Consider the following 20852-nt stretch of genomic DNA (forward strand, 5'->3'; position numbering starts at 1 on the left):
TCAGCAGAGTGCGGGCGCAATATTTCACACGCCAGCTGTTTAAGTATACACCTAGTTACAGCTGACTGCCTTGGATGATTGGTTGAGGGGGCTGAGTTCCCGTTTGTCCCCAATCAATCTGGAAACTGAAAAGCAGCCAGAATATTCATTTTCCACCCTCAGGCCTACAGCCTGGGATTATTCTTGATGGAGGAGCTGCCGAGCCCAAGTGAGTGGGAGGAGGCAGGAGAGCTGGGGTCCTTCTGTCATCCTCATGGTGGTGGATGCACAGAGGCGGGGCTTGAACAGATTCTGTCCCCTTTATCAATAGCAGTGGCCAGAGGGCCCCGGTCAGAGAGGCAGGGGGTGGCTCTGGGCCCTATGCTGTGGATGTAGAGGTTGTATCCTTGACACAGTGTAGCCCAAAGTGACCAGTAAGCACTGAGGCTGGTGTATCATAAGTGCCTACCATGAACTCCCACCTGGCAAAACACTCAAGAGAAGAAACATAGAAGGGACTGTAAATGCTAAAAACACCCATTCCAGGGGCACCTGGGTAGCTCATGTGGTTAAGTGTCTGCCTTTAGCTCAGGTCATGATCTTAGAGTCCTAGGACTGAGCCCTGCTTGGGGCTCTGTGCTCCATTGGGGATCTGCTTCTCCCTCTCCCTCTGCTCGTTCCTCCTCCTTCCCCCCTTTTCTCTCTCTCTCTCTCTCTCTCTCTCTCTCTCACTATGTCTCAAATAAATAAATAAATAATCTCTAAAAAAAAAAAGGGAGGGGGATCCCTGGGTGGCTCAGCGGTTTAGCACCTGCCTTTGGCCCAGGGCGCGATCCTGGAGTACCGGGATTGAGTCCCACGTCGGGCTCCCGGCATGGAACCTGCTTCTCCCTCCTCCTGTGTCTCTGCCTCTCTCTCTCTATGTCTATCATAAATAAATAAATAAATCTTAAAAAAAAAAAAAACAAAAAACAACAGGGGCACCTGGGTGGCTCAGCAGTTGAGCGTCTGCCTTTGGCTCCTGGGATGGAGTCCCACATCGGGCTCCCCGACAGGGAGCCTGCTTCTCCCTCTGCCTATGTCTCTGCCTCTCTCTGTATGTCTCTCATGAATGAATAAATAGAATCTTTTTTTTAAGCTTTTATTTTTATTCATGACAGACAGAGAGAGAGGCAGAAAGAGAGGGAGAGAAGCCGGCTCCATGCAGGGAGCCCGATGTCTCCAGGATCACACCCCAGGCCGAAGGCGGCACCAAACTGCTGGGCCACCGGGGCTGCCTGGATAAATAGAATCTTAAAAAAAAAAAAAATCTTTAAAAAAATGAAACACCAATTCCATCTGGAAGGAGCAAAAAGTTGGAGAACTGTGTTTATAAAGATGACCCCATGACAAGATGGCATTCATTCAATCACCCCTCTATTTACTTCAAACTGTGGATTAGCACCTACACCAAGCCAGGCATGGTCCTGAGAATCCGCAGAGGCCAAAGAAGAATAAAACGCAGGTCTTGCTTCCTGATGCAACAGCATGAGAGGCAAGCTCAAGACAGTGCATAAACAACAAGAATAATAATAATAGCAAATACAGTAATACCGACTGTTTGTTGGGCACTGACATTGAGCCAGGGCTTCTCACATATCATTTCATGTAATTCTCAACAGTAGCTCAGTGAGATAGGTCCTATTTTTGTCCTCGGTTTGCAGATGGCCAGCCTGAAGCTCTGAGAGGGGTTAGTTGCTTGGCTGAAGCCCATGCATTCAGGAAGGAATCAAGAGTCAAACCCAGGCAGGGTTGCTAACCACTAGGAAACCCTGTCTCTCAAAATGACTAGACACTTGCTGGGTGAGAACTACAGAAAGTGCCCCAGGATTTCTCAAGCCAGAGTCCCCAGGGCCCCCATCCCCAGCACACACTTGAGCATCTTGCACACAGTAGGTGGTCCACCGCTGTGCACTGATTGGGTGACCAGCAAGTCCATTCGGAGTCTTTCTGAGCACCGTCAGGCCAGCTTCTGCAGCCTTGTTTCTTGCACCTTGTTCACAAATCATCATTGTATCCATCAAGTCCCTGGAGAGGGACTGCCGTGATCCTCATTTTGTAGGAGGAAACAGGCTCGTGAGCAGAGAGGTTCAGACTTGAACCCAAGCCCCCAGGACTCTGAAGCTTCAGTTCCTTCTTTGGGCCTTAGAGCTGCCCCCCCTCCACCACCAGGAAACTGATTCAACAAGATACCCAGACCCCAAATCCTTTCAGCCCCACAAGCAGCCTCTTCTTCAAATCCAAAGGACAATTTTCCCTCCCCAGTGCCTTACTCACATGGAACCACCAAAATGTTCTGACTCTAAGCCACTGGGTTCCTCAAACCTCTCTTTTCACTTTCTGTGCTCCCTGGAAAAATGCATCCCAAACCCGCTGGTGTGACCTTGGGTTGTTCCATGAAGACCCAAGCAGAAAGCCATTTGTTTCGATGTCAAGGTATTTCTTTTTTTTTTTTTTTTCCCAATCTTTGACAACTCCCCACCTAGTCTCCTGGAGCTCCATCCACTGGGAATGAGAATAGTACCTGCCTTACTTGATTGTTGGGAGAACTGAGATGGTAAAGCATTTAAAGCATCTGGCCCTCCGCTGGAGGACAGACAATGGATACTTTACTCAATGTGAAAACACTTTGCTTGGAGCAAATTAAATGATAATTTATATGCTGCCACTTACTGTGCTGCTACTGTGTCATGGCACTGGGTTAGGTATCCCATATGCATCATTCATTCGACATTCATTGAGCACTTACTATGTTCCAGGCACTGCCCTAGACACTAGACACTTGAAATTCACCCGTGAATGAAAATTCCAGACCACAAATTCTTGCCTTCATGGAAATTGGAGGTGGTCAGGGAAGGTCCCATGGAGCTGGTGATGTTTGATGCCCTTGTCACCAATTCCCTGGCATAAATGACTTTGCTAGATTCAGAGAGGGGAAAGAGATCTGGGGCAGGTGGTCACATGCCCCTGTAAGGGAGCCAGTCGTGTAGACACTCTATTTTTTTTTAAAGATCTTATGTATTTACTTGAGGGGGGGTGCAGAGAGAGAGGGAGAGAATCTCAGGCAGACTCCCCACTCAGTGGGAAGCCTAATGCAGGACTAGATCTCAGGACCCCAAGATCATGATTTGAGGCAAAAATCAATAGTTGGACACTTAACCGACTGAGCCTCCCAGGCACCCCTCATGTGGACACTTTAGAGGAAAGCATCCAGGCCTGTTCGTTCATTCATTTTATCCCCCACGGGATATGTGGGTATTATCTGCATTTGAGAGATGTTGAGGCTGACCTTCAGAGAGGCTGAGGTCACATGTGAGGATCACAGAGCCAGCGGGGAATATCCCTGGCTCATTGAACGTCCAGGCAAAATATAAGACCTTGTTATGGTCCAAAGGTTGGTGCCTCATACGATAAAGAGAAGGGGACTCTTCACCCTCCCGTTGCCACCCCAGCCTGTTTCCAGCCTCCCTCCCCCATCAGCTCTGCCTCCAGGAACCTAGCACAGACGATGTCACGGGCACCTGGCTCTGCCTTTGCCCTCCAAGGGGCCCTACACTGGCTGGAGGAGAGGAAAAGGAAAGCATCACCTTCTTGTTCTGGGCTTGACTCCTGTGTCTTGGAAAGCGCGTCTCAGAACATCTGCTCAACTGAGCCCTGGCATATTAAACAGCCGCTGAAAATGCATTGTTGCCTCCTTCAATACATAGCAATTACATGGCGTGTTTTGCTCATTAGCAAGAAATTGACACAGAGGCAATCCTGCTTTTTAAATTACCACTAATCTCACTGCACCTGTTTGGAAAGACGGCAGGAGGAGGAAAAAAAAAAGGTTAGTAATAACCATTTCATGATATTTTAAAAACAAACACTTCTAGAACTCCCTTAAAATAGCTTTTTGGGCTTTCGGGCTCCCATCTTATTTGAGGAGGAACCCCTCTGCCTCCTGCCACAGACTGGCATTACTCTCTGTCGACGTCACAGGCTCGAATGCTATGTGTCTTGACACGGGAGGCACGGAGGCTGAGCCTGGCATCCCTGAGGTTATTAAAAGCGAGATGCCGTGATTAATCGTGTGTTAAGGGATTCGGTGCACACTGATGACAACCATCATACATACCTAAGAGGCTCACGGAAAACTGACTTCTTTGTGGGGGTTGGGGGGAAATGAGGGCTGCAGATGCCTTCATAGATGTCACCAGGGCTCAGAGAGGGGGAGTCACTTGCCCCAATCAGCCAGATAGGGTATCCTGTCCTTTTAGGGGATGAGAAGAGGGATGAGAAGAAGCCACTTGGAAGGTTTTGCACAAAGGCTTGACCCTGTCATGGTGGTGGTTTAGGTTTTATAAGGCTCCCTGGCTGGTGCATGGAGAACAGATTATATGGAAACAGAGCAACTGCAAGAAGAGGGGAGGCCCCTGAAGTTCATCAAAGGACTTGGTCCGATCAACCCATCAAGCCCTGCAGAGAGGAAAAATCATCGGAATGGCCCATTACAAGTGCATGTGTGTTGAAGCTCTGAGCCTTGCCTTGTGAAGAGCCCTGATGAGGAATCATGGTGACCTTCGATGCAGATGAACTTGACTTCTGAGCACTTTGTTGGTGTTAAGTTCTGGCCACAGGGGGCTGAGGGATGCAGAAAGCCAAGTCCCAAAATTCAAGGCACTTGCAGAGGAGAGGAAAACTTGCTCTAGGCATAGGCAGATTGCCAAGTGAGCTCTAGAATACACTCTAAAGGGGACATCTGGGAAATACTGGAGGAGGTGGTGGCTGAGCTGAGCCTTCCAAGGATGGGTGGGATTTTGGCAGAACAAGTTGCACTGTGGACCTGCCAGGTCTTGGAGGAGGAATCTTGAGGAAGGAGGTTGAACTTCAATTTGCCTCTTCAGTAGCTGGAGCAGAGGGTACACTGATTGTAGAAGTTGGCACTTTCGATTCTTCCCTCTTTTGTTGGTTTTTCTTCCTGAGTGTGCCTAATGTGAGCCAGGAGCTGTGCCAGGCACCAGGAAAGCAATGATGAACAAGACAGCCCTGGCCCCTCTTGGAGCCCACGGACTGGTGGGATTCTAGTGCTCTAGAGCTCGGGTGCAGCTCTGTTATGGAGAAGAGAAAAAACTTAAATACCACCACGGTGGGGGCCTGCTCCTTCCAGCCCTGGGGAGCCATGGCCAGTCTCCAGCAATGAAATAACAGGTTGAACCAGAGGAGAGATGATCCTTTGGGCAGCATGATTGGAATGAATTTGAAGAGGCGGCTTTGCATCCCAAAGGAGACATGCAGGTTGCACCCCGACTGGTCAGCCCTGCCCCAGTGTGGCGGTGGATGGAGGATGGAGCGTCAGGGGAGGGAGAACAGGCTGCAGGTCTGGGAAGGGATGAAGGGTTTCCATGGCAACCTTTGCTAGCCCGCAGACAAGGTAGCTCTGCAAATTCCCCAGGCACCATTCCCACAGACCTTGAAGCCTAACGTTAGAAAGGCTGAGATGCTATAGGATCGGAAGAGGGGGAGTAAGAGGCTAGCTAGAGGCAAAGCTGTGTTGCTGGAACCAGGGTGCGGGTTCCCAGGCAGCCCTTGAAATACCCCGTCCTGGCTTCCTGCAGGATCCTCCTGCCTCCTCCAAGCAGGGATGCTCCCAAGGCCATCCTTCCCCTCTGGGTGGCATCCTACACCTGGGTGGGGGCTCAGGCTGACTGAGGAATGGGCTGCTGGTACCTCCTTTCAGGGTCCTCCCCATGACTGGCAATACTGTTGGCTGAGCTCCCTACACAAGGGCAGGCCCCGGGGAGGCAGGTGAATGCCAGCAGTTGCTATTTTCCATTGACATTATTAAAGAATGCTGGCCTGGTTGCCAGGACACCAGGTCCTCCTTCCAGACCAGCCACTGGCTGGCATGTGACCTTGGGAGAGTCACTTCCCTTCTTTATGGGCCACATGGGGACATGGCTCCTTTCCCACGCGCTGCTAATTCTTTACTCTGATTATTGTTATTTTGTTACTGCTAGCATTATTATTCCCATTATTGCTGTTATTAGTATTCTTATTATAACCCCAATACCATTGATCCCTGCTCCAAAGGGCAAAGATAATGAGTACTACAAATATTCCATTTAGTCGAGGACATGAAATACTTTTACCAAAGCTGACGATGAGCTACCCTTTTACCTTCCCTGCTCAAGACGTAGTTAGATGAAAATTATTCATGGAAATTACATACTATATTACACATACATCAAGACAGGATTGCTCGAGGGTGTCGAGACTTCTTAGGGCACAGTCATCCCTTAAGTGTTCATTTCCCTAAGTCTTAATAATTTTTTTTACTGGAATTAAATTTGCCAACATATAGCATAACACCCAGTGCTCATCCCACCAAGTGCCCCCCTCAGTGCCCATCATCCAGTCACCCCAACCCCCCGCCCACTTCTCCCTCCACTACCCCTCGTTCATTCCCCAGAGTTAGGTGTCTCTCATGTTTTGTCACCCTCACTGATCTTTTCACTCATTTTCTCTCCTTTCCCTTTATTCCCTTTCACTAATTTTTATATTCCCCAAATGAATGAGACCGTATAATGTTTGTCCTTTTCCGGTTAAGTCTTAATAATTGACCAAAGAATCTCCTATCTCGGTTGCCATACCAGGTCTGTGTTCTGCACCTGTTTCTGCCCAAAGGACCCAAAAATTCTCTTGCAAATCAGATCCTTCTAATCCAGGTGTCCTCCTCCTGTAGAAAAGCACACATGCTCACTGGAGCCAGGTTTAGCTCCCTGCTGTAACCCTAAACCTAACCCAACAACCCAACTGGGGTGTTTGGCACACAGCAAACACTCCCATTTGCAGGAAGGAAGAAAGAGGGAGGGGTGAGGGTCACGTTGCCTTCCGGGCCCAGCACCTACCTGCCAGTCATTAATCTGGACAAGTTTCAGGTAGAAGCAGAACCTTTTACATCTCTCTTGAAGAAAGACCAGTTCCCCCCACCTCACTCTGGCTCCAGTCTTTCCCTTCCCTTTTACTCACCAAAGGGAGACAAAAATATTCCAGAACGTGAGAGCATCCAACAAAGTTTCAAATCTGGTAATGCTCTCCCTCACAACAGAGCCAATTAATCCCACAACGTTTCTCCCGGGGTTGTTGCCGTTAATTGAATTAAATGAGATAATATTTGTTGAGTACTTAGCACCGTGCCTGGAAATGTTGATTGCACGGAATTGAATCTGTAATGGGTAGTGACTGTTAGCATTATTGTTGCTGCTCTTAATTAGGATTATTAATAACCGGGATCCCTGGGTGGCACAGCAGTTTGGCGCCTGCCTTTGGCCCAGGACGCGATCCTGGAAACCCGGGATCGAATCCCACGTCGGGCTCCCGGTGCATGGAGCCTGCTTCTCCCTCTGCCTATGTCTCTGCCTCTCTCTCTCTCTCTGTGTGTGTGACTATCATAAAAAATAAAAATAAAATAAAATTCAGGTTATTTTTTTTAAAGGATTATTAATAACCCCCTCCATTAGCACAGCACTTTGGAACTTCCAACCCACTTTCCCATGCGTTTCTTCATGACACCATCTGGGTCTCAATTTTTCCGTCAGACAAATGGGGGTGGTAATGGGCACCACCTGTAATTGTTACAAGGCCATTCGCACAGCACCATGTGCCGTGGTGCTTCCCAGACTCCGGAGGGCTTTGTGAACATCAACAGTGTGCTGGGTTATGTGGTTAGAGTGGAAAGGCAAGGATCTCTCTGTCATATCTGCAGGAAGGGCCCAGAGGCTCATGCCACACTGTAAAATGACTTCCTGGCTGTATGCTTTTCACATAGACCCGGCGTGCACGAGACACATGTGTATGAGGGGCATTTGTGGACAAGTGCAGAATGGCCCCCACCATGTTATTAGTGAACTAGCAAAGAGCACAGAATCTGTGTTCAAGTCTGAGCTCTGCAACTTCCTCAAACAAACCACCACTTCCCTCTCCTGGGTCAATGCAATAATCTGCCTGCTTTACAAATTCATGTGTACCTGGAACCTCAGATTGTGACTTCTTCTGGAAATAGGGACTTTGGAGAGGTGATTGGTTAAGATGAGGTCATAGTGGATGAGGTGGGCCCTAAAGACGAGTCCCCATAGGAAGGATGGGAAGATCCAGAAGACACACCCAAGGAGGAACATCCTGTGGCAACGGAGCAGAGACCAAAGCCTCACAGCTGCAAGCCAAGGAATGCCAAGGTTTGCCAGGCACTATCAGAAGCCTCAGAGGCAAGGGAGGATCTCCCCTGGAGTCTATGCTTCAGAAGGAGCATAACCCTGCTGGTGCCTTGATTTTGGATTTCTGGCCTCCAGAACTGCAGGAGAATAAATTTCTTATTCTAAACCACTCAGTGCATGGTAATCTGTTACAGCAGCCATAGGAAACCACCCTGTCTAGGCTTTGGTCCCCGTAAAATGGGGACAATATAGTACAGATCTCACCGATGATTAGGAGGGCTCAGTGGGATGATTCACACAGAGCTCCCAGAACAGGGCCAGGCACACATATGGCCTCCGGAGCAGCATGCCTAGGTGAGTGACTTTGATCAAGAGGACCAGAGCTCTGTCTGCACTTCCGTCCCAGAACACCAGCCTGGACAAAGGGTTCCCTACACATTCATAGGATTGCAGTAAACGAACAAAGCCAAGCTACAATAGCTGTACGGAGGCTCTGGTGATATCAGGTGATGTCACTATGCTACGTCCCTAAGCCACCATGTCGTCCTCTGTAAAATGGGGTTGGTGACATTCCCACCTCCTAGAATCAAGCTGAGGATTAGCTGAGGAAGCACAATGGCTTGTATCCACATATTTAATAAATGAGAACGACACTTAGTATTTAGGTCGCTGTCATTTTCTCTTTTTCACAGTTGAGAAAGTAAAGCACAGAGAGGTAAAACAACTCACCCGATATTACACAGCCACCAGGCACCTGATCAGGGACCTCAATGTGGGACAGGTCTGACTCTGGCTCATGCATCTCAGGTCTCTTCTAGAGAAGCAACTTGCCTCCTGATTCTACCAAGGAGATGGGATAGTGGGAGCCAGGGTTGGGATTTTCAGAGTTGAAAACCAAAGGCTCAGCTCATGTTGCAGGAAATGACAACCCCGTTTTACTCCGTTGATGAGCACATGCAGAAGAATCTGGTTTTGAGGTGGAGTGTGCTGCATGTTTGCAAAGAGCCCGGAGGCAGAAACTGGCTGTGCAGAGCTGCCCCCGCCAGGTAGCCTGCAAGCCCCCATCAGTGCCTTACCCTTCTTCCTTAGCTCTGTGTCCCCAGAGGCTATCCCAGGGCTGGGGAAGATCTTCTGGGTGGGCAGGTAGTTGTTGGCAGTCAGGACCAGTCACTGGGAGTCAGGCATCACTGATTTGTAAGTTTGGGGTGGGGGCGGGGGTGGGGAGAGGCTTGGAGTCAGTTCTGTAATCAAATCCCATCTCTGCCTCTTTTACCTGTTAGACCTTGAGCCCACACCCGTCGTCTTCCCAAGACTCCGTTTCCCCCACTGTGAAGTGAGGCTATGACAACTGCTGATTTATCTCAGGGCTCCTGGGTAGATCCTTGCTAAGGCAGCAAAGTGCCTGCAGGAAGTCGGTGCCTCCTGAAGAGGGGCTGTCATTACAGGCACTGCTCAGTGGTGGTGGTGGCATGGAAAGCCTCAACCCAGGGCCAGGGAGACGTGTAGCCCACAGCAATCATGGGCATCTGTCTCCAAATGCACATTCAGACCGTGCCCTGTTCTTGCAGCCGCTTGTGCCCATGGTGGCAATTGGGGATGTGCTGTCCATCTCCCTGTTTCTCTCCCTGGATGCCTTTAGTGTCCTGAGATCACCCATCAAAGCCCACTGGAGCAGATCACTCTGGGGATGGTCTGCAGACCAGCGACAGCAACAGCCCTTGGGAACTAGTTAGAAATGCAGGATCTTGGACCCCATCCCAGACCTACTGAATCAGAATCAGCATTTTAGCAAAATCCCCGGATGACTCATGGACACACTGGAGTTTAAGAAGCACTGGGTGGAGAATAAAAATGAGAAAAGGACCCTGGAAAGGGCTTAACTAGTATTTTAGTGAGGTATGCACCAATTTTTGGTTTTGCATCTGAAGCTTGTGCTCTTCCTTAAATGCTTGAAAAATCTTGTGGCAGAGCCATTCTACACCCCAGATATCTGATGGCCTATAGACAACGTTCTCATAATTCACAGAGTGATATCAATAATAGCAGCAAATGGTCTTGGAACCCGAACTCTATGCCCCAGCACTGTACTGAGAGGATAGGGAGGATTTAATCCTCACACCTGTGCAGAGGGGTGGTTCTTTTCATCTGCCCCCATTCCCCAGATTTGGAATCCAAGCTCACATGGCTGGCCTGGATCACATGGCTGGCTGTAATTTACAGCAAGTAAATTATAAGCCAGGGTTTGAAGCAGGTCCTCCTACACCGCAGCCTCTCTTTGACCACCAAGGGGCCCAGCCTTCTCTACCAGGGGGGACATCTCCAGGGTCACACATGGTTCAGTATCTAGTCCCCGGCAAAACACATTTGCTCACAGACCTCTCATCTATCTTGCTGTTGTGACCAATGCAATTGGTGTTGTCTGTTTCCAGTTTTTGTTTGTTTGTTTTTACTGTCCCCAGATCTTTCTAGGCTGTCCCTCCCACCTTCCCCTTGCAATGCCCTCTCTCAACCAACCAACCTCTTCATGGATTTGCATAAAAATGACGCCTGAGTGGCGTGCTCGGTCAAGTATCCAACTCATGACTCTTGATTTCAGCTCAGGTCATGATATCAGGATCATGAGATCGAGCCCCATGCCAGGCTCCTCACTCAGCGAGGAGTCTGCTTGAGATTCTTTCTCTCCCTCTGCCCTGCCTCCTACTTTCTCTCTCTCAAATAAAGAAATAAAATCTTTTTTAAAAATGGCAGTGAAGGGTGCCTGGATGGCTTAGTCAGTTAAGCATCTGACTCTTTTTTTTAAAAAAGATTTTATTTATTTATTCATGAGAAACACAGAGACATAGGCAAAGAGAGAAGCAGACTCCCCACAGGGAGCCCGATGTGGGACTCGATCCCAGGACCCCAGGATCACGACCTGAGCCAAAGGCAGATGTTCAACCACTGAGCCACCCAGGGGACCCAGCATCCAACTCCTGATTACAGCTCAGGTCATGATTTCAGGGTTGTGAGATTGAGCCCCCTGTGGGGTCTATGCTGGCACTGGAGCTTGCTTAAGATTCTCTCCCTCCCCCCCTGCCTCGCCCTTCTCCCTACTCCCTCTCAAATTAACTAATTAATTAAAATATAAAATGGCAGTAGAGTCCTTGACTTCTCCATTTCTGAATCCACAGTGACTGGTTCATTGCTTGTACATGATAGGAAATATTTGTTGAATTTAAGTTATTTATTTAGCTGAATTATTATTTGGTTCATAATCATTAGTTCATTATGACTTCGTAGAACCATGCAGTTGAATTTGGTTCATTGCATGCATTCTCAATGAAGGCAATATTGCCCCCAAGGGGACAAAAATTGGTTCTTGGATTCCTGTGTATGTGTAAAGTGCAGATCTACATATAGTACCCAGAGAGATATATATAATCTTTCTGCAGGATTAAATTTTTACAAGAAAATTATATAATAAAGAGGCTGCTAGGATACGTGATAAGGAAACTTGAAAATGTTTATTCAAAGTTATAATTTGAAAGATCTGGACCGCAAAATACAAATGGACAGAGTAGATAAATTAAAAACCCAGCAACATGAACCACTAGGTGGAAAGTTTACGGGGAATGTTCATCCTTCATGGAGGTCAAGTAAATGCACCTGAAAGTATCCTGGAGGGACCACATTACACTGACTAAATTAGCTTAAAACACTTAAACCAATAACACTGGATGCTGGCAAGGTTACTGTAACATTGGTAAGCTCGGATGTTTTGTAATTGGTAAGACCCCTTAGGAAAGCAATATGGCAATTCTGTTCAGCGAGAGTTATAAAAATCTTCATGCCCTTTGACCAGAGAATTTCATTCCAGGGAATTTGTGCTTGGGAGTGGATTTGATCATAGCAGAAGTTAATGCATAAGGATGCTCATTGGCTATAGCTAGGAATTGAAAAAAAAAAAAGGAAGAGGAGAAAGAAGGAGGGAGAGAGGGAGGGAGGATGAGAAGGAAAAGATATGTCCAATAAAACCAACACATGTGATGAAGCACCTAACGGTGCTGAGCACACAATGAACACTCCAAAGACAGTGGCATCTCCATTAATCCCCCTCCCAGCTGGTAGTAGATAGGAAGAATTGAGCATCGGAACTATCTGGGGGGTTTGGGGGGAGGTGAGGGGCTTTGTGAAGAAGGGTTAGAGGTAGGGGCCATATTGCAGAAAGTCTGGAATGTGAGCCCAGCAATAAGACAGTAGGCAGCTACCAGGTCAGGAGGACATCATACAGGGCTCTTTGTCAGTGGGCAGGTGTCTCCAGCCATGTATTTGTGAGCTGTCTCCTGTCCTTAAGTCTATTACCCAGGAGTCCCAGCTCATTTCCAGTGAGAAAGCTAGCGCTTCTGGTTCCCACAGTGAACTTGCCCTTGGTCGAGAGGCTTCCTATGAAGCCAGCCTGGGGTGCACTGTGCAGATCAGTTCTAAAAAGCACTTAAGAATTTTCTTCTACTGCCTGTTTCCCCCTGACTGAGGGATGTGAAGGCATGTAAGGCGCTCTTCACCTAAGGCTCAGTCTTCTGCATTTACACACTTGCCCTTTGCTCCCCTCTGAGCCTGATTAATGCTTTGGGAAGTCTGTGTTCATCTCCTGCAGCTTTCCCACCTACAGGGGATTTAGTGGCCGGAAGAGAAATGAGAATCCCCTCTGATGAGTAAATGTCAGACCGTCTAAGATCTCAAAGTCCAAGAGGTACCCCAAACAAAGAAAATGGCGAAACACCAACCTCCCATTCCCCAGTAGAAGGAAGAGAAGGACTTCCTGTGGGTTTTGTAAGCCTGGGATGAGATGCAGCATTTGAGGTCAGCCTGAGAAATCCACGTTTGACCCTCAAGAATAACTTTTGCCAACATAGTGGGGATTAGGGCTGCTTCTGTCTTTTCTAGGTAAACACAACCCATCTGGGCTCACGGTTGCTGAGAAAAGAGTCCTGGGATTGACTGTTACTTCCCTGTTCACCAGTCACCAGCACAAAGGACCCAGCCAGAGCCAGTTAGGAGAGGGTGACCCATGGCAGGAGGACCCTTGCTGTATTCATTCACTGCAGGGGCAGGACCATGCTGGACACAGGGACCCAGAGAGAGCAAAACAGATAGGATCCCCGCTCAGTCCAGGGGGACAGACAAATAGAAACCTTGCAATTTAAAAAACATTGTAAAATTACGTCTGTGAGATCTGTGGGTTGTAAGAGCATGCAAGAGGGTTGTGAGCTCCTCTGGGAGATCCAGGAAAAGACCCAGGCAAAGCTGAGGTCTGGAGGAGGATTAGTGGGGATGAGGGGGAGCAGAGGAGCCAGAAAGAGCAAGATTTCCATGTGCAAACGCCTACCGTCTTAGTTATCCTTCTCTTGTCCTCCCAGTGCACAAAGCAAGACAGGAAGATAAATGAGCCAAGATAAAAATGGGGAGGAGGAAAAGCACCTAGGTAGAGACAAAGGGAACCATTGGAGACACTAGATGAAGAGTGGGAAGCAGATAAGCGTGTGGGGTATTGAGGGGTGGAAGGGACACATGAAAGAATGAACTAAGGCATATGGGGATGAGGACATTAGCCAACAAGTGAATAAACCCAGTGGATAAGAGGCCACCTGAGGGAGGAAGAAGCCAAAACATGAATGAAAAGTAGGTCTCTCCATTCCAGCATTTACCCCATGGCCAAAATGGTCAAAGGACTAGTTCTGAGTGAACAGAATGTAGAAAATGTGGAAGAGGTGCTCAGGGCTGGCTCTGTGCCATGAGACTGAAGGCTCAGGCTTGTCTGCACACTAGGATCCCCTGGGGACTTTAGAAACACACATGTTGGGTGCCAGCCCAGAGATGCTGATGTAGTGGGGTATGGCCTGAGCACTGCCAGGACTGGGAGCCACGGCCACAAGGCACTGGTTCTCATAGTCTGGTCCCTCGACCAGCAACAACAGCATCAGCTGGGATTTTGCTGGAAATGCGGAATCTTGGCTCCTTCCCAGATTGCTGAATCAGATACCCTGGGTGGGGCCTAGCAGTCTGTATCTTAAGAAATCCTCCCAGATGACTCTGATGCTGAGTCAAGTCTGAGACTCATTGCAGTGGAAGGAGTTTGTCACTGGCTGAGAGCCCTTCAAGGGGAAACATGCTCCTATGCCACAGGGAAGGTTCTGGTTAAATGCAAAGAAGGACAGAGTCCAGACTCCTTAGCATGATTATCCAGGCCCCAACCGTTTAGTCCAGGGGTTCCCAATGAGGATGCGGAAGGGATATATGCAAAGTCCAGAGATGTTTTTGGTTGTCACCACCTGGGTCGGGTTGTTACCAGAATCTAGCAGGTAGAGGCCTGAGACGCTGCTCAGCATCCTCCAATGCACGGGACAGCCTCCACCAGGAAGAAGTGGCAACAGTGCCCAGATTGAGAAGCCCTGACCTGAGTGAATGCACCTAGTGAGCAGCACCCAGTATGAAACTCTTTCTTCCTGGTCTCATTCCTGTAAATTCATAGACAATGGACCCAGAAGGAACTCGCCAAAATCCGTTCAGCTCTCTCACTTTCCAGGAGAGGAAGCAAGCCAGAAAACAAGTGATTTCCCAGAGTCTCACAGCACTCCTACTTCCCATCCAGTAATTCATCCCATAAATATTTATTGGGAAGCTCCTATGTGCAAGGGACTATATTGGCACAAAAGATATAAAGGTGGACTGGATACAGATGGATCCTGCCCTCACGGAGCTCACCATAAACAGGGACATCAGGAAAATGATAAAGACTTTCTTAATTAAGTTGGCTAGAGAAAGCCCTTCTGAGGAGGCAATGTTTATGCTCCACCTGAAGCCTGCAGAGGGGCATTCACCGGGCGAGGGAACAGACAGTACAGAGCATCCCCTGGCCTGCTTACTCCAGACCTCGAGGAGACTGGCTTTTCCCTGCAGTCGGCTGTCTGCAGCTCACGGATCTGGAGACAGTTGCTGGAACTGGGAAGAGAACAGGCATTTAACTCAAGGCAGCGTTCAGAGTCTTATAGAAGCCCCCGGGAGTTTATCACATCTAAGACCCTGATAGCATCTGTATTAGAAACGAGAATCCGACCAGACTGCTCGTGAAAGATTAGCTTTAGTTCTTTCAGGAGAATAAATGGCTTATACCAACTCTGGCTGCCTTTATCAGCATGCTCCTGCCAGCCAGCCGCCCTCTCCCCCCCATCACGATGGCCATGCGAGGACTCCCGGAATGAGTCTGTCATTTCCAATTCAGCCAAGCTAAAAAGTCTTTTGTGAGCATCCACTCTGCCCAAGTCTGGGTGGAGAGCTAAATAGGAGGGGGACCGGGAGAGAAGGCATCACCTTTACCTTGAAATACACACAGGCTCATAAGAGAGAAGATGCTTATATATCCATTCATATCCAGATGCTGCCCAAGGGTGTCCCCCGATGCCAGGCACTGAGGATGGGGAGAGGGAAGCCCCAGGTCCTAATTCACATGGCGTGTGTCCCACAGGACAGTGTGAAAAGTGAGCAGGAATCAGGGTGTCAAAAAAAAAAAGGAAGCAGGGAGTCATTGACTCAGCCCAAGAACCCCAAAAAGCCTTCCTGGTAGAGATGCCACCTGAACTGGGAGCTGAAGAGAAGCAGTTAGCAATTAACCAGGTGAAGAAGGGGGCAAAGCACCAGCATGAACCAGAGCAGATAGTGCAGCACGTTTCATGGAAAGAAAAGAGGCATGGGATGGGGTTAAGACCTGTGTGCAAGTTGTCTCATTTACACGACAACAGCCTTCTGAAGTAGGCACTACTGTATATCTAATTTCTTTCTTTTTTTTAAGATTTTATTCATTTATTCATGAGAGACAGAGAGAGAGACAGAGACAGAGACACAGGCAGAAGGAGAAGCTGGCTCCATGCAGGGAGCCCAATGTGAGACTCGATCCTGGGACTCCGGGATCACGCCGTGGGCCGAAGGCAGGCACTAAACCGCTGAGCCACCCAGGGATCCCCCCTTTTTTTTCTATTTTTAAATGAGGAAATTCAGGCACATAAACATTGTATACAGCTAGTAGATTGCAGAACTGAATCCAAACCCAGGCAGTCTGACTGTGGGACCCGTGTTCCTAACCGCTATGGCTATACTACAGCTATTGGGAAAATTATATGTGATTCTGTGTAATTGGGTGATTGGATTCTAAAGGTTCTGGGGTCGGAAGGAGAGTGAGGGAGCCAAGGCCATACTTGCAGGCCTGGACTGAACTGAAGGAGCTTGTCCACAACGTTTGAAGCAGTCAGCCCAGATTCTGAAGGTTGAGTCTGAAGCATTTTAAGCAGAGGAGTAGTATGGCCATATTTAAATTTTATTTTATTTTTTAAATATTTTGTTTCTTTATTTGACAGAGGCAGAGAGCACAAGCAGGGGAAGTGGCAGGCAGAGGGAGAGGGAAAAGCAGGGAACCTGATGCAATGTGGGGCTTGATCCCAGGACCCTGGGATCGTGACCTGAGCCAAAGGCAGACACTTAACTGACTGAACCACCCTGGCGCCCCAGCCATATTTGAATTTTAGAATAACCGCCATGGAAGGAGGATCATAATCATCTGGACAAGAGATGTGGGCACCTTGGGCCAGTGGGCATGAGCTGGTGGGGATGGAGAAAGCAGTGAAGTCAAGGAAGCAAACTTGTGATTGACTACACATGGAGGGGGAAGACACAGAACACTTTCCAGATTTCTGGCTTGAGATTAGGACCACGGTGGCTGAAGTGAGAAGAAAGTGGTATTTTTGCTCCAAACGCGAGAAAGAAAAGAGCTTTGGGTTAAGGTTAGGTTTAGAATATGAGGATGAAATGAGCTGGCACCAGGAGAGGCAAGATAATGATTGTTGGTGTCTCCCTCTATCCTTGACAATCTTGAACAGAATTAGGGCCAAAAATCCTATTCTACAGTAATGATGTTCAAAATAGAGTTTTACCTTGAAAGGCAATCTGAGGAGCAGGTCAAGATGAGGAGCCCATGGGGGGTCACAGCAGCAAGACGACCCTGCTCAAACTAGCTTTCCTTCTTGGCTGGCAAATCAAGAGCTATGGAGATGCCTCAGGTCTCCGCCCGCATGAAATTTTCAATGGAATGCAGAAGACATACGTGAATCAAGTGGTTAGAGACCATACACATAGAAGGCGGGTAGCATGTGCCTGCTAAGCATAGGGCATCAGGTGCTGCAGAAATACAAAGTTAACCAAAATAAGGCCTCTCCTTTCAAAGAATTATAATAGAGATGGTGGGACCCACACATAAAACAAGGATAAAATGTCCCCCCCCAAAAGTGGTTCGGACAGAACGGGCCCAGGTGTTCCAGAGAAGTCAGCTTGGACTAGGGTAATTGGGGCTGGCTTCAAGGAAAAGGTGGTATTGATTGAGGAAGAACAAGGGCTTCAATCATGTGAGCCTTCTGGGGTGGGCCAGAGCGAGCCTTAATAATCCCAGAGTCCGATGGAGATAAGACTGGAGATGGAGGGTCCTGAAAAACTAGTGAAACCCTTTGGATTTTCTCTTGTCTCCACAGGGAAAGGAGCTGGGTGGTAGGAGGAGAAAAGAGAAAGTCCAGGGATAGTAACCTGGTAGTCAGGGCTAGAATGGAGGACAAATAAAATTTTTTTAAAAAGGGATCCACAATCCTTCTGAGGGAGAAGGGAACCCTGTGTGGTAGAGAGAACACTCAGCCATGCACACGCTCATGACAAGCTGTAGAAACACGTAGGGGAAGGAAGGAAGACATTAACCCAGATGAGGCAAAGGAGCCAGGATGCAGGATACAAATTCATTCATTCGTTTCTTCAAGTATTTATTTCGCTTGAGTACATGCCCATCTCAGAGCTGCTGGTACTAGATTCGTAAAACCAGATTATGGTTCCCACTCTCAGGCATCTTTCCTAGGGGAAAAGACAGATGTTGAACAAGTAATTAGAGCATGAGGAGCTCAGGGAGCATGTAATGGGGACTGACCTAGTCCAGAATGCTACAGAGGTGATGTTTAAGCAAAGAGCCCAAAATCTGAGTGAGAAAGGGTAGCCAGCAGAGACAAGGAAGACCACCATGTGAACAGTTTGATAGAGGGATGCTGAAAGGCCAAGATGTGAAACCCAAATTATTTACCATGAGAAAGTTCAGTCCCTAAAGAGAGGCCAGTAGGCATCACTAGGACCCCAAAGCAATCAAAAGGAAAATGGAATGGTTTGAACACCAGACCGAGAACTTTGGTTCCTCTTAAGTCCACAAAATGACTAATCTTGTACTTCAGAGCTTCCACACCCACCTACCCTTCTTCTCATGGTCTTCTTCCCCTGCTTGACTGAGTACCTTTCAGTTTCAAATCTAATACCACCTCCCCCAGGAAGCCTCCCACAGTACCCAGCCCTGGTTCCCTTTAAACTCCTATGGCAAGGAATCTTGATACCACTCAGCTGCCCCGAGGTCTACTGGTGCCAGATGCCACAGTAGCCCTCCCCTTGGTCTCATTCTCACAGCCACCCAGGAAACTTGTCATTTCCAGGATACCATAATTGCTGCAGAGCTCACCAGCTTGGATTCCAAGTCCAGCTCCATCTGCTTACTGTGTAACTGGGGCAGGTGCCTTCTCCTCCCTGCCCCATTGTTGTTATGTATAACACAAGGCTGGGAGTACTAGCGTATGAGGGTTCATGGAGACGTGCTTGTCAACCACTTAGCACGGTGCCTATTCCTCCAACGTCTCCACATCATCCGATAAGGAACCAAGACTTGGGTAAGTGAAATAAGGCATCCAAAGTCAGGTTGTGACGAAGTGGCAGGCCCTGGATTTGAAATTGTGTCTCTCTGACTCCAGAAGGCACATTCTCCCCGTCTTGCCACAGGCCTTTGTTGATGACCTTCTGCCTCCTTAATCCACATGTTTAAGGAACACAGGTACATGCTCAGCTCTGAACAAATGTTACTTCACGTATTCTTCCCAACGACCGAGATAAACCATTTCCCCTTTCTGCAGTGACCTGCGTGATAAATCTGATCTTCCTCCCAAAACTAGTCCTTGCTCAGCATTTCCTATCTCAGGAAAGCCTGCTATCCACCTGGTTGCTGAGGCACAAGTCCAGGCATCATCCTTGCCCTTTGTTCTCTTTCAATCCCTCCCCCTTCCATTTCCAATCCAGGCCCAAGATCTCTAGACCTCAAGCAGATCTATCCAGAATCTTATCTTTCTGTCTCCACTGTTATCCAAGCCTCACCATCTCTCACCTGCATTGGTCTTTTTGCTTTCACTCCGGCCCCTCTCCAAGCTCCAGCCACAAAGGAGAGTGATCTTGGCAAATCTAGCTATGTTATCTCCTTCCTGTTTTTAAGACCCCCCCCTCCACTGCTCTTGAGATACCTCTAACCCCACCACCAAGGGTCAGCTCTGATGACCTTTGGCCATTTCTCAAATCAAAGATTCCAGTCACAAAATTTACTGTTAGCAACCTAAACTCAAGGTCATTCCAATTCTGGATTCTTGGCAGACTCTGCATTTGCTAGGGCAAGCGCTGCAGGGGAGGTGTTAATATTTGGTGACTTTGAGGGCACAGAGGTGGACAACAGGGCACAGGATTTGTCAGGGCTCCTCCCAGGGGTCAGGAAGAGCAAATATCTTGGCGTTAGGCTCCTGAGTATGTACCCTGATCTTGCCACCTTCCACCTATGGGACCTTGGGCAAGTCACTTAACCTCTCTGAACTTTAGTTCCATTTACTAAATGAATACAAATGAAGAAGATGAATGAGATAAGCCGTACAACCACTGGGATTTAACTCCAAAATGGGGCATTAGATGAAACCATGTGAAATTGTTAACGTTTTACCTTTTTTTCCCCCTTTTCACTACTAAAATGATAATATTGGGACGCCTGGGTGGCTCAGTGGTTGAGCATCTGCCTTTGGTTCAGGTCGTGATCCTGGGGTCCCGGGATTGAGTCCCACATCAGGTTTCCCGCAGGAAGCCTATTTCCCCCTCTGCCTATGTCTCTGCTGATCTCTCTGTGTCTCTCATGAATAAATAAATAAAATCTTTTTAAAAAAATAAAACTATAATTTCATATATTCATACTTCAAACCAGAGGTCAGAAAACTTTTTCTGTAAAGGGCCAAATGGTAAATATTTTAGACTTTGCTGGCCATTCAGTCTCTGAGACAAGTATTGAACACTGCCATTGCAGCATAAAAGCAGCCATAGACTGCATGTAAAGGAGAAAATGATGGTGTACCAATAAAACTTTATTTACAATAACAGATGGTGGACCGGGCCAGATTGGGCTCGTGGGCTATAGTTTGGCAACCTTTGCTTTCAACCCATGGATTTTCCTTTGTCAAGAGCTTTTGGTGTAGGATTTTAATGGAATACCTTAGCAGAGGGTCTAGTGAGTAGCAAATGCAGTTTCATTTCCTTTCTAGTGTCCTTTCCCAAGAAAGGCAATTTAGAGAGAACCAACATGTGCATTTCCTACAGGATGTGGAGCATTTGTATTACACAAATGTATTTTAGGGTTGGGGAAAATACACAGGGCCACACATCACTGAGCACTCCTTCACCTAGCCCCTGCTCTTAATGACATCATGGACAGTACTCCTATGGAAACTCCTAACAGAG

The 20852-nt window shown here is 48.0% G+C and overlaps 1 protein-coding gene across 8 annotated transcripts in view; it reads left to right on the forward strand.

The window, feature by feature from the left end:
* The window catches only part of SEZ6L (seizure related 6 homolog like), a 188854-nt gene that overhangs the window by 67455 nt on the left and 100547 nt on the right, over positions 1-20852 (forward strand). The window lies entirely within an intron of this gene.

Source organism: Canis lupus, chromosome 27, assembly GCF_048164855.1.
Source record: "Canis lupus baileyi chromosome 27, mCanLup2.hap1, whole genome shotgun sequence".
NCBI classification, from domain to species: domain Eukaryota; kingdom Metazoa; phylum Chordata; class Mammalia; order Carnivora; family Canidae; genus Canis; species Canis lupus.